The sequence below is a fragment of the Notamacropus eugenii genome, chromosome 2 (assembly GCF_028372415.1).
Source record: "Notamacropus eugenii isolate mMacEug1 chromosome 2, mMacEug1.pri_v2, whole genome shotgun sequence".
NCBI lineage: Eukaryota > Metazoa > Chordata > Mammalia > Diprotodontia > Macropodidae > Notamacropus > Notamacropus eugenii.
In genome coordinates this window covers 515,625,257-515,649,231 of record NC_092873.1, presented here as the reverse complement: position 1 = coordinate 515,649,231, position 23,975 = coordinate 515,625,257, and the positions used below count along the sequence as shown (strand labels likewise).

General features: G+C 43.5%; 1 long non-coding RNA gene across 1 annotated transcript; it reads right to left on the bottom strand.

Moving 5' to 3' along the window:
• Positions 1–22,113: 22,113 nt before the first annotated feature.
• LOC140524225 (uncharacterized) lies at positions 22,114–23,136 on the bottom strand. The gene is made up of 2 exons (XR_011973616.1): positions 22,992–23,136; positions 22,114–22,734 (listed from the first exon to the last, which is right to left on the bottom strand). It is a non-coding gene; the product is annotated as an uncharacterized lncRNA (long non-coding RNA).
• Positions 23,137–23,975: the final 839 nt, after the last annotated feature.

Sequence of the window (23,975 nt, the reverse complement as noted above, 5' to 3'; positions counted from 1 at the left end):
AGTCTTAGTGCAATCTTACACCATTAAGGCACATACCACTACATTCACATTGTCTAGTGCTTCAAAGCTTTCAAAGCACATCCCACACATTATCTCCTTTGACCTTTGCAATGACCCTGTGACATAGCTTCCACGGATACCTAGTACACTCTTTTTTATAGATTTGAAAACTGAGACTCAAAGGCATTAAGGGACTTATACTGGCTCACACAGCTGATAAATGTGAGAAGTAAGACGAATTCAGGTCTTCCTATCTCTAGGAGCAGCCCTCTGCCTCTCCTGGGTGAATCACAGGTGAACTACCTCAAGGTTTCTCTCAAGAACTTTGGATTTGACTGTGCAACATGGGAGACACTGACACAGGACCTCTCAGCATGGCATGCCCACATCAAGAAGGGTGCTGTGCTCTTCGAGCAAAGCAGAATTGAGACATCACAAAGTAAACACAGGATGCACAAATTTGGGATATCCACCCCAGATATTCACACAGACTGTCTGTGCCCAACCTGTGGTAGAGCATTCTGAGTTCATATTGGTCTGAGCAGCCACAGTCAGACACACTGGAATTTCACTTTATCACGGTGATGTCGTTTTGGTCATAAGGCAAAGGACAACATCCAACCAACCAATCCATGGAGCCGTGGGCTGTAGAGTTTGGCTTGGTTGGTTGTTCATCCTTCATCCTCTAAAAGGACCACTGACATCACAAGGGGGATGTCTTAACGAGAGTGTGACATGGATTCAAGTGAGGCTTTGCTCTTGTGTCAAGTCTAGGAGTGGAAGAAAGGGAAGATAAAGTTGGAAAAGATTTTGAGGCTGGATTTTGGAGGCCTTGAACAACAACCTAAGAAGCTTGGACTTTTCCACTAGGAACAGGGAAGTTTTTATCCAGGGGAGGGTCCTGACCAGAGCAGTCCTTTCGAATGATTGCCCTGGCAGTAGAAGCAGGATGGGGTGGCTAGGCGGTGCCGTAGTACGTACAGCCGTGGGCCTAGAGTCAGAAAGATCTATGTTCAAATCTGGCCTTGGGCACTCACTAGCTGTGTGACCCTGGGCAAATCACTTCATCCTGCTTGCCTCAGTTTCTTTATCTGTAGCAGGAGTTGGAGAAGCAAATGGCAAACCACTCCATGATCTTTGCCCAGAAAACCCCAAAGGGGTTCACAGAGAGTCAGACACAACTAAAATGACTGAACAGCAATGACACACAGAAGCTGGAGAGACTGGCGACTGGAGGACCATTTGAGCTCATGAAGGCCGTTCTCAAAGTGTTACAGCTGGCCATCACCCAGGTTGGCCAGATGTCTGCCATTCCATTTAATTCAAAGGGCATGGGATGGCAGTTGGTGTGTAGGGTGCTTGGGTGGGACCTGCATTTGATGTATGTACACCTGCCTTCCACTGAACATCAAGATGCATGCAAGCAGGTGGCTTGCATGAGGTGAGGGCCTCTGCCTGAACTCTCTGGCACCCTTCAGGACTCCTTGCATTGATGCAGCACTCAGAGGTTTACGAAGCACTTTCAGTCCTAATCTGTTCCTCCAGCCCAAAGGTAAACTGGGATCTCATGTTAGTCCTTCACCATCTGGCTGCCGCCTGGATTTCCAGGCTTATTATACTCTCTGAGGAATGCCCTCTCTCCTCATCTCCACCTCCTAGAAAACCTTACTTCTTTTAAAGTTCACCTCAAACATGGTTCCCTTCAAAAAGCCCCTAGAGCCTTCTTGCCTCCCACTGGAAAATTCTTTGTATATAATAGCATATTTATTTATCTATGTTCGTGTTGTTTCTTCAAATACAATAGACATTCCTTGAAAGCAAGACCCATCTATTTTTTTTCCTTTGTATCAATGTCTGGGACATAGCAGATGTTTAATAAATGCTTTGGGGGGTTTAATTAAGCCCCATGCCTTCATTTTTTTCAGAGCAGGAAAATGAGAGACAGAAACAAGTGACTTGCTCAAGGTCACACACTCAGTAAGACAGATAAGGATTCAGGCCCAATGCTTGAATTTACTGACTTGGCAAAAGCAACTCTAGATTTCCCCTTCTTTAGAAAATCGTGTTGGCTGAGCACGAAGAGGAACGGGTGGGCTCCACACATGGGATCCATTTACCCCAAACAGCAGCGGGGTAAAGCCTTTCTCACTTTCCACCATCGTGCATTGCTAAAATTTTAACTGAAAACATTGCCTCTGGTCTCATTTTTCACACCCTGAACATGAAGCAATTCTCTGTCTGGAGGTGGGCATCTGTCCTGAAACAGACTTCCTTGGATCAGGAAGTCATTTTACAAATATTTCCTGCAGACCCACTTATATTTTAATGTTAGGCAGCAGCAGAGGGGCTGGGGGTCAGCTTTGAATTCAGGATGATCTGGGTTCAAGTCGAGCCCCTGATAAATTCTGATTGTATGTCTCTGGAAAAATCTCAGCCTCTCACTGTCTGGGTCACAGGACCATCCCTTCCCAACACAACAGAAATTCCAGGCCAGAAAAAGACAAAACAAGACCCAGCACAACCTCAAAGAGTTTATACTAGAGAAACAGAGAAAACAAAACTAGTCATGATCTACACAAAAGAAACTATGTCATAGTTGACAGAATGTTTGAATTGGAGTCTAAAAGCTCTGGGTTCAAAACCTGTCGCTGACAATGACTAGCTATGTAACTTCATCTGTAAAGTGGGAATCATCACAGCACCTCCTTCACGGATTGCTGGGAGGTCAATAATGTAAGTAAATTGCTTTTAGAAACATGGAAGTGTTCTACGAGACAGGCCATTGGGGTTGGACCAGAGAAAGGAATTCTTCAGTTTGCCTGGCCTGTAGAGTTTGTGAAGGGGGACTTCTCTGGGCTAAGGTAAGATGGCAACAGGTTGTTGACAGGCCTTGAATGTCAAGCAGAGGCAACAGAGACGTATCTAAAAATTGAGTCTACCACTCTCAGCATCATCCAGAGTCAACTGACCCAGGTGACCTCCACCCCATTCTTGAGGTCAGCAAATTTTGGAGACTGTTTATTTTCTAAAATTACCTGGCTTGAAGAACGTTTTTAATGTTTCAAAATGTGAACTGAAACTTTACCCTCCTGTTCCTACTCTTCAAGAGAAAGCCAACCTTCTTGTGAAAAATATTTTTATTAGTGATCACTAGGAGCCCTGGGCTGCCAGCCATCTTGAACAGGGCAGGTCTGAGATGAGAAGCTGAGCACAAAATACCTCTAACTGACCCTAAAATGGCTCAGGAATCCTCTGAGAGCCTCCTGCTTTCTCTTAACTCAGGCCCAGAATCCCAGCAGTGAGAGCTGGCAAACCAGTGAGAGCTCCCCTTTCCAGACAACCTGGTCCAGGGAGGTCCAGGGCACCTCTTGCCAGATTTGGTTCCGATTTTCCAAACAAACCAACCCCCCAGCCCTTGGGTGTTTTAATTTCTCTCTCTCTCTCTCTCTTGCCAAAACTTGGTTTCCTGTTTCGAAGAAAAAAGACTTTCAAACACCCGTAAAAAAGCTCCTTGAGTCAGCTCAGACATCAAAGGGCTCTTAGAAAGCAAGATTTTGTTTGGTTAAGTATATATGAATCAGAAAAATTCTGATTAAATTTCCCCTTTTAAGTATACCAAGCTTTTTTTTATTTATTGGGGGAAAGGGAAATGGAGGAATGAAAAGGCCAGGTAGAAAACTGCAGAATGCTGCAACTAGAAGGAGCCTTAGAAATTATCTTGTTCAGACCTTCATTTTACAAATAAAGAAACTGAGGCCCAGAAAGGTGAAGGGACTTTCCCAGGGTCACAAAGCAACTTAGTAACAGAGACAGAACCAGAGCCCAGATATCCTGACTCCCTTCCCTGTTTCTACTAACCTGAAATGCCTCTCCCATAGTTGAAGTCTTCTTTACTTCTCCCTTCCTTTTCTTATCATTCTTTCTTCATCCTCTTCTTCCTTTCATCAGTCCTTCTTCAGCAATCCTTACTTTCTGTCTTGATTTTTTCTTCCTTTCCTCAATCATTCCATCCTACTTTTCTCTCTTCGTCCTTCCTTCTTTTCCTCCTTTCTTTTTTCTTTATTCCTTCCTCCTTCATTCTTTTCATCCTTCCTTCTCTATTCCCTTTTTCTTTGTGCCTTTTTTCCTTTTTCTTCTAGGTAAAATGTAATTTGTAGCACAAGTAAAGAAAGAAAAGGATATACCTTGTTGGCTTGAACGCTTGATATCAATTCCCCAATAGAGTTCTCTCAGGCCTCCAAACTGTAGCATCCTCAGAATTTCCTCCTTTATTTCAGTGTCTTCCTGCTATTTGTTTGGATCTCTCTCTCTCTCTCTCTCTCTCTCTCTCTCTCTCTCTCTCTCTCTCTCTCTCTCTCTCTCTCTCTCTCTTTCTCTCTCTCACACACACACACACACACACACACACACACACAACCTTTTGTCTTTAAGAAAAATGATCCCTCAACATGGAAAAATTGGGACACTAACATACTGTTGGTGGAGTTGTAAACTCATGCAGTCATTCTGGAGAACAATTTGGAACTATAAAATCGTGCATAACCTTTGACCCAGAAATACTACTACTAGGTCTATATCCCAAAGAGATCAAAAAAGAAGGAAAAATTACCTGTATATGCAAAACTTTTATAGTCACTCTTTTTGTGGGGGCAATGAATTTGAAATTGAGGGTATGTCCATCCTTTGGGGAATGCCTGAACAAGTGGCGGCGTTTGATTGTGATGGAGTATTACAGTACTATAAAAAACTGCAGCGTAATTTCAGAAAAACTTAGGAAGACTTCTATGAACCAATGCAGCATCAAGGGAACCAGGACCAGGAGATCTACGTCTGTAACAAGAGCGATATTGTAAGGATGATGAGCTGTGAGTGACTTAGCTACTCTGATAAGTACAAAGATCTAAGACAGTGCCAAAGCACTCAGGATGAAAAACGCATCATCCACCTCCAGAAAGAGAACTGAAGAGATCTGAGCGCAGATTGAAGCATACTTTCCTGTCCTTATTTTTCTTGTTTTTGCTTTATAATAGGGTTAATATGAAAACATGTTTTGCATGGTCTCACCTGTATAATTGATGATTGACTTGGCTTGACTTCTCAGTGGGCGGGGGAGCAGTGGGAGGGAGGGAGAGTATTCAGAACTGTCTTTTTAAGAAATGAATAGTAAAATGAACAAATAAGAATGTGGGCATTCTAAAAAGGCTAATAACCCCTCCCATTCATACACTGCTTCACAACAGACCCATATTTTGTCTAGATGTCCACTATCATGATCTCATTTTTCCTCACAACACCCCAGAAGGGAAGCTGAGCAGGGATCTTTGCTCTCATTTTGTAGGTGAGGAAATTAAACTCTAAGAAACAGAAGGGACTTGACCAAGGTCATATATGGAATTGTGCCCTGTCTGGCACTGAAATCTTATGATTTCACAGACAAGAAGGTCCTTTAGAGGTCATTGAACATCACTTTGTATATGAGAAAACTGCAAACCAGAGAGGGAAATGACTTTCCTAGTAAGTATCAGGGCAAGTATTGGAACCTCAGATGTCCAGGGTTCCTAACAATAAGCCATGTTGCCTTTTGAAGGATTTTTGACAATTAATCCATATCGACATTGGAGATATTTTTCCAAATAAAACAGTTTATTTCAGCAAATTCCTGTTTTCCTGGGGTGTGGCTCGGTATTCCAATTATTCAATCAAACTGGAAACATGTAGATCTTTTTTTGAAAAATTGCAGTGGTCATTGTTGTATGCAGTTGGGAAAACCAGTGGTAAATGTGTAGAAGAAAGATATTCAGGCCCACACAACAAGAATAAACCCTTGACTCCATATAAGAGTATATGTGTGTGTGCATATATACATGGATGTGTATATATACACACATATACATGCATATATACACATATGTATATGGATGTATATACACATACATACACATATACATGTATATGAGACACGTCTCTGAGAAAAATTCTATCTCCTCTCAGAAACCTAGCTGGAATCATTCCTTCAGGAAATCTCTTCAGACCACACTAGTTACAGTGATCTCTCCTTTAATTAATCAGTCAGCAAGAATTAAGTGCCTACTGTGTGCCAGACACTAACAATACATTTAATTCTGTGCTGGGTACCATTTAAAGACAAAAAGAAAGCAGACCCTACCCTCAGGGAACTTATATTCTCCTCTGGGAATATAATACAATCAGTGTGTAAGCATTTATTAAGCACCTACAATATATGTACCAGGCATTGTGCCAAGTGCTAGGGATACAAAGAAAGGCAAAAGATAGTTCCTGTTTCAAGGAGATTACAATCTAGTGGGAGAGAAAACAGGCAAACAACTATATATGAACATGCTACATACAGAATTAATAAGATATAATCAACAGAGGCAGCTGGATGGTGGATAGAGTCAGGATTTCAAATCTGGCTTCAGACACTAGCTGTGTAACCCTGGGCAAGTCACTTAACCCAATTTGCCTCAGTTTCCTCATCTGTAAAATTAGTTGGTGGAAGAAATGGCAAATAATTCCCTTATCTCTGCCAGGAAAACCCTAAATGGGATCATGAAGAGTTGTACACAACTAAAAAACAACTCAACAACAAAAATTAATAGAGAAATGACACTATGATTAAGACCCTAATTGATGAACCTGAGGGACTGAGAGAATAGTATTGCAGCTATAGAAATAAGCAATTTGGAGACGAGCAGTTGTAAGGGCAAAGATGGTGAGTTCCCTTTGGACATACTTATGAGCAAACCAAGTGTAGGCATCCAACCAACAGTCGTGACAGAGGACCTATGGCTCCAGAATTCTAGAATCAATCAGAGAGTTGGAAGAGATGCCCACCGTAGCATCCCTGACATGGGGTTATCCAGCCTCTATTCTATTCACCTCCAAAATTAGGAGCACCCTTCTACATGCTGCCGCATTTCTCCCTTTTCCCATGATTCTTCAAACAGCTCTGACAGAGGTTCAGCCTTTACATCAGCCAGGTGTCTCAGGACCTGAAGCTGTCATTCATCTGGGCCAGGAGATTTGGATTCAACAATGGCCGCCGAGCACTTGTTTCAAATCTCCTTGGGTTTCAACTCCCCAAAAGTCATTTTTGTTTTATTATCTCTAGAACCAAGGCCATTCAGCTTGTGGTGGGAATAGATAAGATATGAGACTGGGGGTACTCTGCCTTCTCTCCATCATCAGCTATCATTTTCCCATCCACCCCAAAGCAAAACTCTTATCCCTTCTTTGATTCTCTATTCTCTCTCTGTCTCTCTCTGTCTCTCTCTGTCTCTCTCTCTCTCTGTCTCTCTCTCTCTGTCTCTCTCTCTCTCTCTTTGTCTCTCTCTCTCTCCTCCTCCTCCCTGTCTGTGTCTCTGTGTCTCTATTTCTCTCTTTCTGTCTCTCTCTGTCTGTCTGTCTCTCTCACACACGCACACACACACACACACATACAGAGAGAGAGAGAGAGAGAGAGAGAGAGAGAGTTCCAAAGGTCTTAGTACAGTTCGAAACTTTAATAGCTTAAAACTGTACTTTGGAACACTCTGCGTAAGGGAAAGGATAATCAGAGAGTGGTCTTTTGGTCCGGCAAGTCACAGGGGTGGTGAGTGGAGCCATCAAGAAACTGACTAAACTGACCTTTCAAAGAAGGGAGTGAGTGCGTGCCTGTGAGCCCATTCACCTGAGTGTACTGTGGCTGCCTCGGGGCTGTAACTTTCTAAAGTCATGGGATTTCAGAGCATAAAAAAATAACAAAATGCAGGTAACATTTTGAAACGGATGAAGAAGGGAGCAACAACTGGGGGATAGTCAAAACATAAAAACATGCTAATTTATGCCCCAATCTATGACTTCAGTGGTTCAGGCGTTCCCTCCCTCTTCTAGTCCAGATTTCTGCCCCTCCCTGCCTTCATACATGGATCTTCATGAGTTACTTCAGTGTCTCAAGGGATCCATGATATCATCACTCTGGATAAACTGTCTATCTCTCCATGGAGCTCCTCTCCTTTACATGTTTTCTCACCCTATGTGATTTTTGTCCCTGACTTTCTCTTTTTAAAATTCATATTGAAATCCTTGGTGGTTTACATCACTTTCCTTTCCAAGTGTGTCCCTCCTCCCTCCCCTTCCCAGAGAGCAGTGCTTTGTAACAAAGAATGAGACAGGGAAAATGAACTCGGCAAAACTGACCAACACCTCAACTGAGTCTTACACCACATGCAATGTGCCACCCCAGAATTCCTCTCCCTATGTCCTCAAAGGATGAAGGAAGATGCATTTTCTCATAATGGAAAATCAAATCCCTTGTGCTTTGGCACAAACTTGCTCATTATAATCATTACACAGGATTCTATTTAGGGGTGTTTGTTAAAATTCTTTCCGTTGACACGTGTGCAATCATTATAAGTTGTTCCATTCCTTGCATCCATTCATGTTTTTCCCCTCTTCTTGGCCATGGTTTCTTGCAGCTCAGTAATCCCATTGCATTCATGTAACTACACAACTTGGTTAGTTATTCTCCAATCACTGGACAACTACTTGGCTTCCAATTATTTGCTACTGCAAAAAAAAAAAATACAGCTATAAATATTTAAAGACCTTTCTTTTTTGTCCTTGATGTCACTGTAACATTTGACACACCCGGGGCTCTCTGGTTCAGAGGGAATGGAGATTTTAGCCCCTTTTAGCAAACATTTGTTAAGCACCTAGTGTGTACTGAACAATATGCAAAGTTCAGGAGAAGTCTAAAAAGTTTATATCAGATATAGTTCCCTGCCCTCCCATGACTTATAGTCTCAGAGAGGGGTAAAATGTCAACCAATTAGTCAAGTCAAGAAACATTTATGAAACATCTGCTATGTACCAGTCACTGTGCTAAGCTCTGGGGGTACAAAAAAAGACAAAACATGATTTCATTTGGGACTTGAAGGAAGCCAAGAGAGAGAGAAAGACAAGGAGGGAGCATGGGGGACCACAAGGGGACAACCAGGGTAAATTCACAGATTTGGAGATAGTGTCATTCAAGGAACAGCAAGGAGGACAGCATCACTAGATTGTAGAGTACGTGGAAGGGAGAAAATTATAAAAAGACTGTAGTGGTAGAAAGGGAACTGGTTATGGGATTCATTAAAAAACCCAGCAGGGGATTTTATATTTGATGCTGGAGATAATGAGAAATCACTGGAGTTTATTGCATTAACAATGGTACATGAAAAGTCCATTAGAGAGGGACTGAGAAAGTACTGTGTGAGACATGAGGAGGAGGCCATTACTGCACTGGGGGGTAGAAGTGATTAGAGGAGGCTTCCAGGAAGGATAGCATTTGAGTAGAACCTTAAAGGATACAGGGAGTGGTCAGAAGGATCTAGTCAGTGACCAGACCTTCAAGAGAGAAGAAGAAACACCAATTTTCATGAGTTCCAGTTCTCACAAGATACCATAGGCTGCCAAGGATGGCGGAAGACTCACAGTTACTCAGTAGATGTTTTATCATTCATTGTTCCCTTATTGGTGTGTGCTATTTAATTAGAGATTCTACACTGGGTAAACTTGTTGCATACGGTATCTAAGCATGCCTCTCTGTTCTGTAGAAAGTCAATTCCTTTCTAAAATGAGATCACATCTGTAAAGCACTTTGCAGCCTTACATTGCTATTTAAATACCAGCTATTTAATGAGATGAGGGTGATGCCAACTAAGGTCTCCATGACTGAGACTTAACGAAATAGCACAAGTCATGGCGGTGTGGGAATTACTCAGTAGGTGGGAGATCAGAGCTGATTTTGACCGAGTCAATGCACAAATCCATACAATCTTTGCCACTAACTTGGCACTGCCCAGTACCCAGAGGCAGAGATGAGGGATAGAAAGTTTGCTGGCTCTCTGAGCATCATAGAAGAGCTTGACACTCAGCACTTCTGCCCACTCAGAGACCTGAACAGGACTGGACAAAGGACTTTCATTAAAGAATGGGTTAATTACCTTGCATCTTCTTGTTTCATCGAGACATTTTTATTTCTTACAACTATAAAAGCCAAGGAGTAGGAACACTAAGGGATGCCATACCCACACTCTCCAGGGTAGCAGTGTCTAGACTACCCAGAACCCTTTGCTGTAATGGTAAGTTCTCTGGAAACAGCTACGTGAGTCACGTCTCTCCACTCCCCATCCTCAGCTGCCAAAGTTATCCTCCCAAAGTGCCCATCTGATCACGTCACCCCTATCCCCATTCCACATGGGAGTATCGCCTCCAGGATTCAATGTAAAAGCCTCAGCTGAGTTTCTAAAACCCTTCAAGGCATGGACCCTCTGACCTCTCCATGTCCTCTGAGATCCAGTTTCCCTGATATGCTTACTGTTTTCCCTACACAGACTCCTCTGCTCTCTGCATCTTTCCATGACTGCCCCCCTCCCCAGTCTGGAATGTTCTACTGGACCTCTTATCAAACTGGACATTCTTCAAGACCCAGCTCAGATCCCTTCTTTCTGGGAGAGGTCTTTCATACCCCAGCTCTTCTCCCCACCCACCCCTTCCAGTCACTCTCTATTTTTATGCACCTGGTTGTTGGCACGTCATTGACTCAATTAAAATGTGACCTTCTTGAGGTCTGAGACTATTTCTGACTTTGTATGTCCAGGGTCTGACACAAACTAGGTGCTTAATAAATGCTTGTTGACTGACTGACTGACTGGAAGTCAGATTCCATATTATCAATACTCCTGGGAGGAACAACATTGACCAGGTGATTAAATTAATATAAGATAGAGTTGGAAAGGTAGGTTATGGAAGGCCTTGAATGCCAAGTAGAAGATGGTATCGAAGTACTCTGCCAACTTTTACATTCTGTGTAATTATATTATTATAAAATACGTATATTATTATAAACTAATATAAGATAGAGCTGGAAAGCTAAGCATAGTGGGCCTTGAATGTCAGGCAGGGCCTGAATCTCACAGGGCCCTGCCGACCTTTGTTCTCTGTGACGTTTTCTAGGATCTTTTCTCCAGAACAGAACTTTTCATAGGGAAGGTCATTTAGTGATAAGTACCTGAACCAAGACCAAAAATTTTGGCTCTTTAGAAAAGGAGGAAGGAGGGCAGAACAGGGACTCCCAGCTCCTCTCTTCTGTGAGCGGCCATGAAGCTTGTCAGAGCTGGGAGGGATCTCAAAATTCACATCAGTCACCACTTTCATTTTATCAAACCCAGGCCCAGAGATGGCAAAGGACTTGTCCAAGATCCTATGTTGCGTTACTGGCAGGCCTGGGTCTCCTGATTCCTAGGCTAGGTCTCTTTCCACTAGCCCCAACAAAATCAAAGACTTGAAAATGGCTAGGCTCTCTTTAAATCTTTTCCTTTTTTTGCCCCAAGCTCCAGCTGGCCCCATTTTGGCAGAATATCAGGGATTTTATGAGGGGAAAAGCCATAAATCTGCCACCATGAGGAGGGAAGGATGCATAATGACATCACATGAACAGCCATGCTGCTCCTGAGTTTACCAGCAGGCTGGGGCCTCCTCTGGCCTTGAAGGTCCCAACCAAGCCAACGCTGGACTTGCTACAGCCAAAGATGAGACTGAGGCCTCCACCCTTGTCAACCCCTGACTTTCTTTTTCCATATGGGACCACTTAATAGCAAAATAATAAATAAGAAATTATGAAAGATGTACGAAAGCTTAAATCAAAGCATTGAGAGGTGGAAGGAGCTGAAGAGCATTTCCTCTGAACTCTTCTTTTTAGAGACAAGGAAACTGAGACTCAGGGACACAGCAAAGTGGAACAGAAAGACCTTGGACTCAGTGGACCTGGTTCTGAACCCTGGCTCTGCCACGCACTCTGCACCTCAGTTCCTCTTCTGTAAGATGCAGGGATTGGCCAGGGTGCCTCACAAAATCCCTTTCAGTTCTAAGCATCTAAGGCCTTGGTCCAGTAACAAATGGTGCACTAAGTGGTTGTACGGAACCTTGATACATGCTGCCTCATCTTGGATGCCTGCCTTGCTTTACCAGGCAGTAATAACCTTCATTGGGAGATGTCGGATAGCATTGTGTGCCTCCCAAGAATACTTCTGCCTTAATACTCCGAATCACAATTCTGCAGTGAGGATTGTTTGGGGTATAAATTGGTCAGAGAACTGGCCCTATTGGAGCAGAGCTTTGGAACCAACAGGGACCTCCAAGGCCATTTTGTCTAACCCCCTTCATTTTGAGGCCCAGAGAGGTCAAGTTACAAGATCAAGGTCACCCAGGTCCTCTGACTCCACAGCCAGGGCTAATTCCACCATATCTCCATTCTACCCATTCTTAGGATTTACTGTGTGTCTTATTATCTAATTAAACTACAAGTTGGGGGAAGGGGAGAGTGGCGTTTCCTCTCCAATATTCCACACCTGTGTGACCACAGGCAGGTCACTGATCCTTCCTGAAAACATGCATAACACTTGTACTGCCAACAGCACCAGGGCACGGGGAGGAAAATGCTTTCTAGCCTTAAAGGTTATAAAAATATAAATGTGAGCTATTGTGTCAGTCCTGTGCCCATTCCCTCCCCAGCACCTTACACAGTTGTTCTGCATACATTAGAGGTTTCATAATCGTGAAGGAATTAACTATAAAGGACTTTTCAGAATCAGAGTTTCAAAGCCAAAAGGGACCCAAAAGGAATCTTCATCATAAGCTGCTGGACAAGTGGTGCCCCAGACCTTGCTTGGAGACCTTCTGGGAGGGCAGCTCCCTTGTCTACCTGGAGACAGCTCTGGTTGGCACCAAGGTCTGCCTGACTTTCAGACTTGATGTGCTTCTATGACATCCCCCCATCACTCTGGAACCAAGCAGGACAAAGAGAAACCTTCTCTTCCTGTAACAATCTTGAAGGACATCACTCCTGTTTACCTGGATCCTGTTTACACCTCAGATCCCAGCCCTAGTCCAAGCTCACTGACAACCATCAAGACAGACAGGCGGGTCCCCCGAAGGTCCCTTGCAAGCCCACGGATGCTCCAGAGATGGGTGACCCGGGGTGCACCCCAGGAAACCTGGCTCCCTGGAGACATGGCAACAACTGGGGTCTGATAATGAGAAACATCCCTTTCAGAGAAGGGAGTCTCCTCCTTTCCTGGCCTACTTTCCCAAGTGTCCTCCTTTCTGGGTGAATAGAAGGTTCATGGACTCTCCCGAAGTAGCCAAGGCCAAGGGTAGGAGGGCTCCCTCTGTCTGCTGCCATTACAGATTCAGCAGGAGGAGGTCTCAAGACTGGCCCTGAGAGTAAACAGGACAAGGGGCTTTTCCTGCACAGAGCTCTCCTCCCAATGAACTGCCTGCCCTTCTCTTTGGCGTGGCCCTGGGCAAGTCACTAAACCTAGCTGAGCCTGTTTCCTCATTCATGACAGGCACACCTGTTGTGTCACCTTTCCAGAGCATCTTTTGTCCTCGAGGGTTTCCCTGCATCACTTAAGAATAGAAATTTGCCACCTCGACCTCTCCTAAACCAGCTCTAGCCTTGTCTGGCTGGATTCCAGGCCTCCCCTACTACTTCATGGGCATCTCTAGCCATGTGTCTGCTCATGCCCCCCACACTAACCTTGCCAACTTTCCAGCTACTCCTGGGATATCTTCCCTCATTGGAATGCAGGATCCTTGAGGGTGGGAATATCTTGATGACTTGTGTTTGTATTTAATGAATCAGTCATGAAACATTTACTAAGCACCTACTGTGTGCCATCCACCATGCTAAGCACTGAGGATACCAAAAGAGACAAAAGACAGCCTGATCTCACAGAGCTCACGATCGAAAGATTAGACAAGGCCAGGGTCATGGTGAGTGCTGAGTCAATGGTGGATCAATCTACCTAAATAACTAGCTCCCTCCATCTATCTTTCTATCTTTAAATATGTGTATATTATGTTTCCACATTTTTACATATCTATAAAGCTGTGTATGCATACATAGGGCAGCTAGGTGGCTCTGTGGATAGAGTGCAGGACCTGCAACACAGGAAGACCAAATCTGACCTGAGACTGTACTAGTTGTGTGACCCTGGGCAAGTCACTTCACCCTGTTTGCCTCAGTTTCATCATCTGTAAAATGAACTGGACAAAGAAAAGGCAAAAACCACTCCAGTATCTTTGCCAAGAACACCCTGAATGGGTTCACAGTCAGACAACTGAAATCACTAAAAGAAACCGACAAATATATATGTGTGTGTGTGTGTCTACACACACACACACACACACACACACACACACAGACACACACACACATATGTAATTTTGCAAACCTGAAAGTACTACTTAATTTCCCATCGTTATTATTGTTCTAGTTGCTGCTGTCCTTGGGACCTGGGTCTCTGCTTTGTCTTTGCATGCCCAGCACTCAGCACACAGTCTTGCATTTTACGTGTGTACAGGCCTAGAATTTCATTTACAGAGAAACTCTTGGGACTGAAAATGCCTCCACAGGCACGGATCATTCACTCCCTGTAAGTTAGTCTTGGAAGAGTTGCCCGGGGCCCTAGGGGTCTGGCCATGTTCATCCAACCACAAGGTACCTAGCCTAAGTCACAGAATTTAGTAAGTAACAGCCACAAGCTAGATCCAGACCATCTAATTCCAGATCCAGGGCTATTTCCTCTATACTAGATTAGTTTCTTAATACAGGGTCTATACCCTTGATGTCATTGGCATGGGAAAATTCCCCTATGAGCAAAGTCCCTCTACTGATGCAGGTTAGCACCTTGTCTATAACTTATAGTCCTAGAGAATTACCCAGGCCAGTAAGAAGTGTGACTTACCAGGTGTCAATATACAGTCAGTGTATATCAGAGGTGAGACTCTCTATCTTCGAGAATGACTCTATCCACTATACTACCCTGCCTCCTGAAGCTCCTTCATTAAAATACTTCTAATAATACTCATTAACAGTTCAAGATTTTGCTCTTTTGTTTGATGTAAGCCAACCTTTCACCTGGACAGGTTGTCATCCTTCTAGAACTTAGTAGATACTCTCCAAGAGTGTCCATAGCTGAAACACCCATTTCTGTGCTGTGATACTCTCCAAATGTAGCTAGGTTAGTCCTCAGACTGTCATTGGCCTCAGACCTAAAGCCTTTCCCAGACTGGTAGAAACATGTGCAGCTTGAGCCCCAGTGCCACTGCCCCACTACAATGAGGGATCTGAGAAGGAGTGATACTAATTACCACAGAAACTCCTTCCATTTCTATAGCACCCCAAGGCTCATGAAGTTCTTGTTCAGAAATAAAAAGAAAGAATGATGTCTGGGAAGGATTCTGGAGTTTGTAAGTTCTAGACTGAGGGTTATTAATATTATGTGTGTTCTGGATCCCTTTGATAATTAATATAGGGAAGCCTCCAGATGCTTCTCACAATCATGGCTTGTCACCTATATTCATAACTCTAATAAATGCTCAATTTCAGTTAGAGATTAGTAAAACTAGAGATGCATTTTTTTTCTATCCAGGTTCACAGACTTCCTATGAAATCTCTCCACAGACCTCATGTCAACTTAGTATAAAACACAGAATCTATAGAATCTAGACTCAGACTATCTGATTTCAGATGCATGACTGTTTCCTCTGTACTAGATCGGCTTCTTGAGAGATCATCTATACCTGCTATATATCATTGATGTGGGAAATTTGTAACAAGAAATTTTAGGTGGGGCATGAGAGCTGTCTTCAAGTCCCAGAAGGATTGTCTTGGAGGAAAAGGATTAGTTATGGGTGAAAAGAGCTTCCTAACAATTAGAGCTGCCCAAAAAATGAGAATGGGGATCTTTGGAAGTTCATAAGATCATAGATCTGGAGCTGGGAGGTATCTTAGAGGCCATCTAGTCCACTCTCCTCATTTTACAGATAGAGAAACTGAAACCAAGAGGGGTTAAAATGACCTGCCCAAAGTTATACAGGTAATAAATAGCAGAGTTATTTTATTCCAGGTCCTCTAACTCCAAATACCAGCCTCTTTCCCATCTCACCATGTTGCCTTTTTGCCTAAAAGAATAGTTCTTGGGCACTTGAAGCAAAACTAGCTGGGGAGAGACTTTTGATCCAGGGACTAGGAAGAAGTCTTGCTTGCCAGTGTCTGCTTCACCTAAGCTTTGGATCAGTCCTGGTCATCTTGTTGTGCAATCAACCCCAACCTTCTTGTGCAATCCCACCTCCCCCACCCTTCTTGGACTAGGATTCTGCTGTGGAAAGGAAAGAACAGATGCCCTTCCCTGGAGAAGAAAGATACATGTGGCTTGAGGGTCATGGTTAAATCGAGAGTGAACGCAACTGATTGCTCTGAAATATTGTCCAGAGACAATGACAAAAGAAGCCGGTGTCCTTCTGAGGAATGGAAATTGAGTTCACTCCCCAGATTCTTGTCTCCCTCCCCACACTCTTCTTGACCTCCCAGAAAATAATGGGTGAAAAACAGGGTCTTGGTGACCTGGGGGCACAGAGAGGGCCAGGCAATGGATTCTTGAAACCAATATTTCTTTTCCTCCCATTTTTTTCCAGTTTTGTCCTTGTATTATAATTCACATGCTAAAGAAATGTGGAGAAAGACTGTTTATCCATTACTGAAGGGGGAAATGTACAGATCTGCTTTCCAAAAATTCATGACAAAAAATAGGTGATATAAGGAATATTTTTACTATGTCTTATATTTGCTCTTCTCTCTCTCTCCAGGTTCTTGTCTATTCTTATGGGTTCAGTTTAGGGCAGTTAGGCGGTGCAGTAGATAAGAGTGCTGGGCCTGGAATCAGGAGACACATCTTTCTGAGGTCAAATCTGGCCTCAGACGCTTACTAGCAGTGTGACCCTGGGCAAGTCACTTAACCCTGTTTGCCTTATCTTAGCTGGAGAAGTGAATGGCAAATTACTCCAGGATCTTTGCCAAGAAAACCCCAAAGGGGCTATAAAGAGTTAGACACAACTAAAAATGGCTGAACAATAAAATAGGTTCAATCATCTCTCCGCAGATAACTCCCAAATCTATACATCCAGTCCCCACTCTCTCCTGAGTACCGGTCCCAAATTACCATCTACTTCCCTTGGATGTCCCATAGCATCCTAATAAATCCAATATATCCCAATGGAACTTCTGATCTTAACACCTCTACCCGCTCCTCATTACTGTTCCATGCATTACCTTTGTCCCATTTGTTCACGGTCACCGTCTCCCTTCTCCTTTGCTTTCATTGCCAATAGATATTGTTGAATCAATGCACATAATATCCTTCCCGTGTTTATTTCTCTCACACAACCACTTTTACCCTCATCAACTCATCCTTGGACTATTTCAACAACTTCCCAGTGGGTCTCTCTGCCTCCAATCTCTTCTTCCCTGTCAAATGCATCCTCTGTAAAGAAGTCAAAATAAGCTTCCTGGCTCAAAATGATTTGATGGATTCCTCTTGTCTCAAGGTAAAAGGCAAACTTTTCAGCCTTTGGACTTCCACAATCTGGCTCAAGCCAGCCATCTCCACACTGATTCACATCACTCCCCCTCATAAAGCTTCTCAAGGATCCATTCTGGATAGACCCCAACCTTCACACTTTTGCACAAGTTTTCTGTATGATTGAAAGGCATCCCAGGACCCTCTTAGGATCGTGGACAAGAAGACAAGGCCATTTAGCACACATACACCCCCCCCTTACTTAGCAGTTGGAGAAACTGAGACCTGAAGTGAAATGACTCAAAAATAGGCAGCTGAATTTTTTGAAAAGATAAGTACAGAAGACAGAAGAAAAGACAGTAACATAGGATGGATATTCCCATACTTGGCAATGAGCTGAGGACAGCAAGGAAAGTAGAGGATGACAAAAGAGGTGGGGGATTTGTTGGGAATATTTATTGGCTTCTCATCTATACTGGGGGAGAGAAGAACATCCAAAAAGGACCAGGATCATTGTTTGAGGGTGAACAAGACAATGATGACTCCTGACATGACGAGGAAGTGTTAGATTATTATTTTATTTTTTGTCTGTCAAGGACAATGAACTTTCAGTGGTGGGGGGAGGGGGAAGACAGTAAGCCAGTCAGTAAACATTTATTAATCTCTCACTAATTTCTGAGTATATAAAGTCAAAGCAAAAGCAGCCCTGCTATCAAAGAGCTTACGTTGTAATCTGGCAATCGCTCTATACGTTAAATAGGTATTTAGCACCGTGGGAAGACAGAGCTGGAGGAGACTTTGGGGGAGTCTGTGCCAACCCTACAGAGGAGGAATCTGAGAAGTCCAAGAAAGGACCTAGGATCACAGGTTTGTGGATTTAAAACTGAACAGGACCTCGAAGGCATTTCATCCAACCCCATGTTGGACACAGAGAGATGGAGAGACTTTCCCAAGATCATGGAAAGTCATAGATTTAGGATTCCAGAGCAGGCCCTTGGACTCCCAGTCTGGGGCCCTTTCAACTCCCCCACAATGCTTCTCCCCAGACGAATATGCTCATCTCAAAAAGGAGAGATCCCTCTTCCTCTAAGACAGAAGAGAAAGGGCGGGTACAAGTACAGAAGTGTGTGGAAATATGAGGCAGGGAGAGAAGGCACCCATGGAAGATGGCTTAAAAAGTCAACCACCATGATAAAGAGGAAAGCATGCTGGACTTTCAGGCAGACCTGGCTTTCAGTACCAGTTCTGGCTCAAATATCAGCCCCACCACTTGTTACGTGTGTGACCTCAGGCAAAGCACTTTACTATCCCCATTTGTAAAATCAGGGGGTTGGACTAAGGTCCTGCTCAGTGATTTATTGAACTATGAGCCAAAGTAGACCTCCAAGGGTAAAGGAAGGCTTCTGGGGGAAAGGGGCAGAGTTGGAGGGGACAATGGAAGAAGGTGGAAGGTTTGGAATCACTACAGTGGAGCGTGTGCCAGGAAACAAATCACCCAGTGGAGAAGCCATGAGTGGCAAGTCAAGGTCAGACAACCTGGGTCTACTGTGAGCCAGGCCACGTCCCCAAGTTCTGGGAAGCTTGGATGTTCTTCCTGTCCTCCCATAATTGGAGAGCTCACTCTTTGTGCCCTTTTAAAGTAAAAACACAGGAGCAGAGTAAAATTATCTTTGTTTACTCAATGAGGAATTGCTTTTTCCACAGGCCTGACATCCAGGGAAGCCAAGCTCTGCAGAGAAACAGACTGTTACTGCTCCTCCCAGCTTCCATGGCAGTCCCAGACAGGCCTTCCCACTGGCCTGGCTACACAAGGATGACTGAGACTGGGTCCTCCCATGAGGGATGGAAGGAGCCAGAGACAACACAAAATTAGGCAGACCAGGAGTCAGGAGACCTTCAGCATGTGTCTTCCCCTCTCAGGGGCTCTGTTTCCCTATCAATAAAATAAAAGGTTTGGACTCAATAATCTCTGAGATCCAGTAGTCCAGCACTGCCAATCCCTGTTCTCAGGCCCCTCCCTGCTCTGACACTCGCAGTACCTCACAAGCCCTAGCTCGCTATTCTACTGCCACTTTCAGGCTGGCTACCAAGAAAGCATTTAGCTATTTCTCCCCTCAGGTTTGTCAGGATAACAGCCCAAAGGGTTCATCCAACTATAGCTGATGTGTCCCCATCTCCTCTGATTATCAGCTGATATCAATTGTCCAAACCAGACTTAATTAACATTTACAAACAAGAATTTGCTAAGCTAAAGTTAGAAGCACAATTGGTACAACACATCTCCACCACCCCAAAGTGTGAGCTATATCTTCCCACAAGTCCAAATAATGTCTAGGGGAGAGTGTGGCTCTGACTTAGGAAGCCCATGTGGCAAAGGGTTAACTGGCAGCTCCTATTTAATAGAAGGGCAGTTAAGGGCCCCACACTGCACAGAGCCCTGGGCCTGCAATCAGGGTGACTCATCAACCTGAGTTCAAATCCAACCTCAGACAATTAATAGCTGTGTGAGCCTAGGCAAGTCACTTGACCCTATTTGCCTCAGTTTCCTCATCTGTAAAATGAGCTGGAGAAGTACATGGCAAACCCCTCCAGTATATCTACCAGGAGAACTTCAAATGGGGTCATGGAGAGTCAGACAGCTAAACCCCCCAGAAGACATGACTGAATCTCTCCAGGCAATATACTTCCTATGTGGCACCATTTTGTTTATCAGTGTTTGTAAGCACTTTCTTCCTTTTTTCTCTGAGTTTAAGGCCTTTGATAGAGTGATTGTTTCCCTTCAGGTATTAGCACTTAACCAAGGTATCAAGACTTACTAGTTACCTTAAATGGGATTGGGTGACTGAGCCAGCAGACACCCACTCTCATAATTGTTCTTCACTGTCCCTCCTGCCTCTGACATTCTGTGAGGTTATGTCTCTATGGATAGATGACTATATCAGATCTCTCTCAAGGGAGGGGAGTTCAGTTTGATACTAGACTTGTCATTGCTCTCCACTGGGTTCATTTCCCTCATCGCCTACTGTCTTCCAGTCTAATTTATGTTTCACCCTGGCCTGGATGAATCTGTGCTGGATATGGAGACCTGTCCTTTCCTCCCCAGGACAAAAGCTTCTCTCATCCTGGCTAACAAAGCTAATTCTATAGCCTTCCTGTGTTTTGCCTTTGAAAAAGATTCCAAAATCAGAGTCAGCCCAAGGGTAGATGGATAAGGAAGATTTCCCAAGCTTCAGACCCAATCTGCTGGAAGCAGACAACCTCTCCATGTGTTCCCTCTGCTCTCACACATGGCATACTGCCACCCAGATCTGTTCTGGGAATGTGACCAGGATTCCCAAGTGGGCAGGCAGCTCTCCAGCCAAGTGCAGGGTTACTTTAGACCACTCAGAGCTGAGACAATCTTGAACCTTTAAGTACCTGAGTGAACTCCTACACAAGAAAATTAGTAAAGTCACTAAGCCTGGACTCAAGGGATCTTTGTTCAAATTCTGGCCCTGCTGACAATGATCTTTGTGACCTTGGTCAAGTCCTTTTCCCATACTGGGCTCCATCTCTAAAATGAAGAAGGCGATCCTTGCCCAAAAGGGTGGTTGTGAGGAAAGACTTTGGAAGTTGTAGAGCTATTTTTATTACCTTTTTCTTATTTGGATCTAAAAGAAAGACTGATGTATCTGAACATCTTGAGACTAACCACTTAGCCACCCTGCCTCAGAATTTCAAGTCCCGGTATTAGTGCTGAAAAAGCTTTCCCAAACAACATGCAGTATTAGAAGAGTCTTTATAATGAATTAAGTCAAATCTATAGTAATTACAGTGATGACTCTATTTCCCAAAGGTAATAATGTCAGAAGATTAGGGAAGAGCCTTGAACCAAGGTTCTCTGACTCTCAAGGCAGTGAACTTTCCATTGGGTCACGATGACTCAAATGACTCAACTTCCAACTTAATTTGCAATGTTATTATGAGATTTCAGTGATATTCTACTATATATAAAATGCTTTCCAACATCTTAATAGGTCACATAAGCACCAGTTATTTTTAGTACTGAGTAGTATACTTATATTTGTCTTGTGCCCTTGCTAGATCTATCATTCAATAAATATTTATTAAGTGCCAACTATGAGCCAGGCACTCCGCTTAAGAGCAGGGATTATTTTCTCAGTCATAGCAGCTTTTGGATTCATCTGTTAATTTGTGGAAGGATGACAACCTGTACTGGTAGAGAGAAGACATGCTCCAATGAAACTGATTGATTAATAAGCATTTACTGAAGGTCTGTTATGCACCATGGTGGGAACTGGTGTCAGTGATGGTCAAGAAGTCCCTGCCTTAAGGAGCTTCCGTTCTGTTGGTGCATAGGGGCAGGAGGGCAGGGTGCAGAGAATAATGTATACACACATAACTGAATACAATCAATCAACTGATGAGCACTTAATAAGGACCCGTATTAAGTACCAAGACAAAATCAAAAGTTTCTACCTTCAAGGATCTTCATACATACATACAAAATATATGTAAGGTAAATTTGTGGAGGGAAGATCTTAGAAGCTAAGGTAATAGAATCAAGGAGCTTCTGATATAAACAAGTGTGAATTGGTTATCTACGAATTGACTTAGCCCTGACTTCTGGGCTTAGAATTTGAAGACCTGGAACTCATGAGCTAGGTGTCACCATAGTGTATCAAGTCAATAAAACTCCTCTTCCTGAGTTCAAATCATGACATATTTTATTGATATCTTGTTTTTACATTGCCAAGATTCTCCACTATATTCTAGCCTTGTCCCTTCACAGAGGGACTTTGTTTACAACTAAGGATCTTTTCAAAGAAAGTGGAGAAAAGAGAAAAAAAGAGAAGGAAAAATCACTAAAAATAAGTATCAGATGAAAAGCTGCAATCAAATTCCATATGCCACACTCGTGGATACCCAATTCTGTGAAGGAAGCAGGGAGACAGGACTTCTCACTCCTCTTCTGGAGGCCAGGCTTATTCTTTAGAATTTCAAAGTATTTCTTTTCTACTGCTCTGTTGTTGTTGTTTGTTTTTGCATTTTTGTTGTCATCGCTGCATTTTCCCAGATCTTCTTTCTTCACTTTGCATCAGTGTGTGTGTGTATGTCTTTCCATGCATTTCCCTTGTCACCATGCTCCAGATCTTGCACTCCATCCACTGAGCCACCTCGCTGCTTTTTATAGCCCAGTAATTGACATACCATTACAACTGTGCCCCACCATTTGTTCAGCCATGCCTCCTCGATGAGTATCTTCCTTGTTTGCTGTTCTTTGCAGAGTTTTCATTTTTTTATCTTTGAGCCTCAGTTTTCTCATCTGTAAAATAAACAGACTCAATTTCTAGCTGGAAAGAACCTTACAGGTCAAGTCCAAGGTTCCCAAAATCCTAAAATGACTCTTCTGGATACCAGTGCCTGTTTTCCCCTCTGTTGAACATTCCAAGATTTGCTGACCCTAACCATGTTTTCCCTCATGCCTTCCCTCTATGATTTCTCTCCTCCCCTACCCCCCTCCCTTCCGCCCTCCCCCCTCCCCAAGTTTTCATTGTTTTTTCCTGATTTGCAATCACAGACCTGGGTCACCCACCACCTGTCTTCAGAAGCTCAGAGCCTCACTCAAGTCCATCTGACAGATTTCTATTTAGACATTCCTCCCTACAGCAGATAAAATAGACACTTGTTCCATGTCAGCAGCAGGTACGGGGTTTACCCAGAATGTCTAAAGAAGAGAAAAATTGAAGTGATTCAGGGCACTGGGTCTCAGCTCTTCCCTGCCAGAGCCCTTCATACTGATTCCCCACAGAGCCCACCATGGTGGTACTTGTCCTGCAACAATCCTGTACATCCTTCCTCCTCTGGGTCAGGGCCAAAAGGTCAGACTTGGCAAAATTTTACATCCCAAACAGGCCCATAAATCAGCAGCCTTGGCCCACCCATTGTGCACATTGTGTGTATGCCAGTCACCAAGGCCAGAGGTAAGGCTTAACAGAAAGGATGAATGGGATGGTGTCATGAGAAGAAAAGCCTTAACTTGAGAAGCAGGCAAACAGCCTTCCTACTTCAGCTCCATCTCTCCCTTACAGTAGCCTTGAGGAATTTATTCCCCTGAACAATCCAGCCATTAGATAACCAATAAATTGGAATTTTAGAGCTAAAAGGAAGTATATATTTAATTGGACCTTCCATCCAATGCAGGAATCTCTTCTGTGATAAGTTAGCAGCTAATTTCTGATACATCAACAATCATTTATTAAGCTCCTACTGTGTGTCAGGCATTGTGATAAGTACTAGGGACACAAAAAAAGGCAAAAAGATGGGCCCACCATCAAGGTGCTCTCAGTGCAATGGTAGAGGGATCATTCAAACAGCTTGTACATTCAAAATATATACAATGACAAAATGACTAATATGGAAATGATTTACATGACTGTACATGGATAATGTATCTTGGTTTGCTTAGCATCTCAAGGAGGAAGGAGGGGAAGGAAGGAGGTAGGGATAGGATTTGGAACTCAAAACTTAAAAAAAAAGTTAAAAACTGTTTTAACATGTAATTGA